A 6,350-nucleotide genomic window follows, 5' to 3' on the forward strand; every position below is an offset into this window, starting at 1 on the left:
TTGACTGCTGGATTGACCCGATTCCTTATCTTTCTGAGAGTCTAGCCTCCTGGCAGAGGTACTGGCCAGAGCTATGTTTATTGCCACAACTCTATGGAGTTTCAAGGTCAGCTATTCATAGATACCATTTAAGTGTTTGGTGGTGGGGCCTCTTAAAAGAGTTGCAAGGTTTTTGCAGCTAAAGCTGAGTCAGGAAGTCTCTCTTAAATGAGACGCACTTGTCTCAAACAGAGCCCTCCTGAGAAAATGCTGCTACCAAGAAGCTGTGCTTAACTCTGTTCTTTTGTGTCTAGAATTACTTCCCAAGCTCTCTCAGGTTTTATGTGGATACAGTTGTCCATGTGGGTGTCATATGTTGCCTGAGATTTCTGTCCTGCCCAGTCCTGCAGTGTTCAGTCCCAAAGAAACATACAGAGGCCTACATTAGTTATAAACTGGTTGACCTACTAACTCAGGCTTCTTACCAACTCTTACATTCTACATTAACCCATAATTCTTGTCTGTGTTAGCCAGGTGGCTTGGTACCTTATATCAGTGAGGCATTCTCATCTTTCTTCCCCTGCATCTGGGTGATGACTACAGACTGAGCCTTTCCTTGTCCCAGAATTCTCTTGTTCTGGTCACCCTGCCTATACTTCCCCAGGATACTGGCCAATCAGTGTTTTATTAAAACAACACAAGCAACAAATCTTTACAGGGTAGAAGACCATTGTCCCACAGCACTGGGAAATGACCTTTAAAGCTACGAGACTGAATAAGTCCATTGAAGGTGTCATCATCTATATAATTCTCCAAAAATTTATATCCTGGAATCCTAAACTCCAAGGTGATAACTTGAGGGAGTGGGATTTGGGGAAAATGATGAATTTATGAGGACTGCACTCTCAAGAATGGAATCAAAGCTTTTGTGAAAGAGGCCCCAGAGAGTAGCCAGTCCCTTTACCTCGCAATAACCCAGCTGGGAAGCACTTCCTGTGAGAACCTGATCCATAGTGAAGACTAAGCCTGTGGTGCCTCCATCTTGACATCTTGGCATCTCCCCAGGTTTCAGAACCACAAGTGAGGGTCTGTTGTATACAGGCTACCAGTCAGTGGTGTTTTTCACAGACAAAGAGAGTGAGGTAGCCCTGAGAGATGGGCCAAGACTGAGCCCTGGGTCTGCAGTTCCACGGAAGAGGAGGAGCCATAAGGATAGATGGAAAGAAGTGGCCGACGAACGGAAGAACAGAAGAGGGAGGCATCTTGGGAGTGGAGTGGAGCCATCATTAAAGAAGGATGAGCCACGCCAAAGGTGGATGAAAGCTCCAGAACAGGGGTCCTGATATCTGGGCGCTGGATTTGGCAGAGGGGACCTTGGCAATGGTTCTACCCACGGAGGAAGGAGCACCACGTAACTGGAGAGTAGCAAGACAGAGTGGTAGGTGAGGCTGCGAAGATAGCAACTGCAATTACACTTTCAAAGGAGCTCTGCTGTAGAGGCCCAGGGAAATCAGCTGATGGAGTGGATTGTGGGGGTCAAGGGATGACCTTATTTTAAGATATTACAGCATGCTTTCCATGATAAGCATGATCCAGTAAAGAGCAGAGAGTGACAAAGCGGAAGAAAGAGGGGCCAGTGCAGGAGCAATGACTTTGAGGAGAGGAGGGAGAGACGTACTTTAAGCAGAGAGTTTGGCCTTTGATGAAGGCAGGGACTCTTCACTTCTTCTAATAGGAGGGCAGAGCACTGTGCAGACTCAGTGTGCAGGCGGACTGACGGACATGGTGGAAAGTTTCCTTGCCTGGGTGAAAGAATGCACAAGGTCATCAGCTGAGGGTGGGGAGAGGGTGACAGGAAAGGAGGCTGCGGAGAGAGGGAAAGGTCTGTAGCAGCTCTGGAGAGAGGAAGAGCCAATTAACTAGGTAGGCAAAGGAGCGCTCCCCACAGCATGGAGGGGTCCCCTGAGGCTCATGACCATGAATTTAAATGAAACAAATCAATATGGGTGTGTATTTTTCCCAGTCCTGATTGCAGGTGAGGAGCAGACAGACGGTGAGTTGGGTTCAATCAGGACTAGAATTTTGCCAGGCAAACATCAAGAATGAGGCAGGGGCGAGAGAGCTGATTATAATGACGCAAAGAACGATTATAGGGCTGGGCGTAGGAGTCAAATCCGGGTGTGGAGGGAAGGGGAGCAGAGTAGGGAGGGTGCAGGGGTGGTAGCCTGAGAATTTGGCAGTCCTGATTAAATATGCAGTGACATCACAGGTAATGAGGGGTGGGGTCAGAGGAAGAGGAAAAGACAAAGGAGAAGGAGGAGGAACAGGGGACTAGAGCAGTGAGGTCAACAATCTGAAAGGGCACAGTGTTTCTATGACAACAAAAATCATTAAGTATCCTAACAAGCAGGTGATGGGGTAACATGAATGGGGGTGGATATTGAGGAGGACGGGAGGTAATGTCACAAAGTAAAAGAACTTTTTAGTATAATATGATCCCTGTGCCTCAAAGGAGTCCAGGAATTACAGCAGAGCGAGAGAAAACCTGAAGTGGTCAAGGGCAGAAAAGGCACCGACAGGACAGGTGTGTGAGCTGTTTTTCCTGGTGCTGGGAATTATCTAGAAGTCAGGCAAACCGGGATCCAGTTTTATGAATGTTATTCCAACTGAGGAAGCAACAGAATGACAAGACACTATTGGATAGTGAGACATGTTGAGGAACACAGAAGATGAATGTGATCCTCCGTGTCTGGCCACGGGGTTGTTTTCAGTTGGGCAGTCTGAATGGCATGGCCTTGGTGTCTGACAGAGGGGAAAGGAATGACAGCAGCAAGTTCAAAATCAGGGGCCAGAGCTGGGGAAACGGCTCAGCAGCAGGTAAAGGTGCTTGGTGCTGAGTCCAACAACCTGAGTTCACTCCCTGGGCACCACACCAGGGAAGGAGAGCACTGATACATGCTGCGTGCCTTAGTATGTGTCTGCATGCTTGAACACACACGCATACACACATGCAATAGAGAAAGGATGGAGGGAAGGAAGGAAGGAAGGACAGACACTTAAAATGAAGCCAAACCAAACAGTGTCAAGAAAGACTAACAGGACCGGCATCCAAGTCAGAAAGACAAACTCTGCAAACCCCCAGGAAATAAGAATCCGAACCACAATGCGCATCTCTCCTAAGGACATATCGGCACTGGAAAGAATGTTCTAGCGGATCTTTTTGTGTGGCCAGAAAAGTTACAGCACGCCCAACATGCGCTTTCTAGAAAACGATACATCTTTTTTTTTTCTTTTGCCCTTAACCAAATCCCTCTTCCTTTGTCTAGAATCGAAGAACATTCTAATTCTGTTTGCGTTGTTGGCGGAACATTGAAATTACATCATTGGTTTTCTTTCCCACTTGTCCTCATTTTTTTATTTTATTGTTATTCGGTGCAAAACAAAAAGCTGTGATCAGATGAAGACAATGGGGAATGGCTGGAGGAAGCCTGGGGAAATAACCTCCCTCCCCTTTGAGTTTCGCCTCTGCTCGAGCCTGAGACGTTCATATGCATAAAAGGGCCAGAAATCCATCACAAATGGCAGAAAATTGCCCTGCATTCATTTCAGAGCCTTTGACTCTGACAGCTCCATCTTCGAGAGTGGTGCTTCTGGGATGTTCAAGAAAGGGAATAAAAGCTATTTTGCTTATCTGTTTCATATTTTGGAGGAATATATTCCACTGCATTATCCGGGGAGATTTTGCTCAGAATCTCATCAGTTTGTTTAGAGCTCACTCGCACAAGCTCTTGACTTCAACTCGAGGGCAAAAGCTCAGAGAGTATGGGCGAGGCTGGGGAAAGCAGGGCCTTGGAGGAGCCAAATCAAGGGAAATGAAATGCCTTTCGAAATGAACCGAACTCCTTGAGAATCAGACTCTGAAAAGAAAACTCGGGTTCTTAGAATCATCACCCTGGCTGCCTCCCAGGGGTGTGCCCATTCAGCCTACACTAGATCTGTCTGACAGGGTACTTGACCCCCTCTAACAAATCTTTCCACCATCTGTGGCACAATGGAAAGGTTCTTCCTTGGCAAGAGCAGAAACTGGCTTCTGGTTACCTTCACCTATTGATCCCGGGTCACCCCTTCACAGCCTCCCACTCAGAACAAAGCCAGGCTCCTGTCTGCCTTGGGTCCAGCATCTCAGTTTGCTTCTCTGTGGGACTGCGGCCTGAGGGGGTCTCTTTCCAGACCACTTCCTTCCGGATCCACAATGGTTAGTGAGGCTCCCACATTGAAAATCACGTTCAGATATACTTTTGATTGCATTGTTCTCGGGAAACTGAGCGGGGTGGGTACCTGTCCTTCTACCACGCAGCTCTGGTAGACACTGTGGATACCCTGCAGAGCCAGAACTGGCTCCCACCCCTTCTTCTCCTCAAGAACTAAGGCCAGACATGGCACAAAGGCAGGAGATGTGTGGGTTTTCTTTTGTGACTATATATTTAAAACATATACATTTCAATGATATTTATTTATTTACTTATTTAATTGTCTGTGGGTGTGTGTGTGGCTATGTCTGTGCATGCATTTGTCCGAAGACCACCTGAGGGAGTTGGTTCTCTCTTTCCACCGATATGTCCTGGGGATCCAGTTGGGTTCATCGGCTTGGCAGGAAGAACCTTTAATTCACTGAGCCATCTTGCCAGTCCTGTGAGTCAGTCTGAAAAGATGATCAAAGTTATGTATCTCATCAGATTTATATGCCTAATTAAGAATCCCACATTAAGCCTGCACCCTCCCCAACAAGGGTGAGCCAGCTTCATTTCAAACCTCTGCTCCAAGTAAAAGCTTTCTAGCTCGGCACTGAGCCGGGTGGGCTGGACATTTCACAGCTTTCCGCAGAAGACCTGAAGCAAGTCAGACTTTCCACCCATCTTTTGAATCTAGGTGCATGTGTGCCCGTGTGTCTCACAGCACCACCGTTCTGAACAGGCCACAGTCTCATTCCCAGGGACGTCATGGCTGAGTGGGAAGAGAGCAGGTAAGCAACTGTACTTGCACAATGATGTTGTCATCCAACAGCACTGTAGCAGGAAGGAGGATGTGGCCCGCAAGGGGCTGAGGTCCGCAGCCTTGGGGGCTTCTGAAGGACTCCTCAGAGGAAGCTGCTGAGTAGTGGAAAAGTTTTGCATTAGTTTAGGGGAAAAAAAGTTGTTTTTCTAATCCCAGCTTTGACCCTAATTTAATAGGCAAGCTGGCCACATTCCCAGTGCAATGTAATACTACAGATTCCCTTGTTCTCTGTGCTCAGGGCCACCACCCCATCGCCTCTCAGCACGCACTCTAGAACCCACTTCTCTTCCTCCTGCAGCCTCTTTCACGCAGCTGCTGCTCCTTGCAGAAATCAACAGCCCCCAGGCAGGCAAAACTGGGACACAACTTGGGCCGCTAATGAGGAGATGATGTTCCTCTAATGAAAACAGGACACGGTGCTGGGAGCCCACCATGGATGAATAATTACATCCTAATTAAACACTGCTCCCCCCTCCCCATTCACTGTTAAGTGTGAATGAAACTTGCTTCATGCAAGACTCAGCTTGGACACACATTCCTATGGAGTCACCGGGAAGGCTTTCCTCCCACAGCGCTTGGCCTAGCACTGACGGTCTTCTTTAAAAATGAGACTATCAAGACCTGGAGGGATGGATGGCTCAGCCGTTCCGAGCACTCGTTGCTCTTCCTGAGGACCTGAGCTCAGTCAACTACCAGTGACTCCAGCTCCAGGGGATCTGATACCCTGTTCTGGCCCCTGTGTGCCCCTGCAGTCATGTGCATACGCACATGTAGTTAAAATAAAATCAATCCTTTTAAAAACTTAAATGGAAAATATTCTCTGTAGCTCTGGATTCTCTTCAGGCTGATGATCTTCTCTGGGATTTCTTAAAGATTTATTTATTTACGTATGTGTTTGAATGCGCATACGTGCGCGTGCGTGCGTGCGTGCGTGCGTGTGTGTGTGTGTGTGTGTGTGTGTGTGTGTGTTGGAATGGGGGAGCATGCACCCGTGGGTATTCTTGGAGGCTGAAAGAAGGCCCTGACCATCTTCCTCTATTATTCTCTACCTGTTTCTTTGAGACACAGTGTCCCTAAACCTGGGGATATTGCCGTGTTGCCTTGGCTAGCTTGGGAGTCAGCAAGCCCCTGTTTCTGAGACTCCCCCAGCACACACCCCAACTTCAAGGGATGGGGGAGTTGTAGTTTCCTCAACATGGACCTCTGGGTGACTGTGATGGGCAGACCTCCTCTCCCAAGGAATGCGCATGTATTTATTGAAAGTATGTACTGCACAATTAATTTCTCTACCACAAGGTCTTTAAAGTGACCTTTAT

This window comes from Microtus pennsylvanicus, chromosome 7 (assembly GCF_037038515.1).
Source record: "Microtus pennsylvanicus isolate mMicPen1 chromosome 7, mMicPen1.hap1, whole genome shotgun sequence".
NCBI classification, from domain to species: Eukaryota; Metazoa; Chordata; class Mammalia; order Rodentia; family Cricetidae; genus Microtus; species Microtus pennsylvanicus.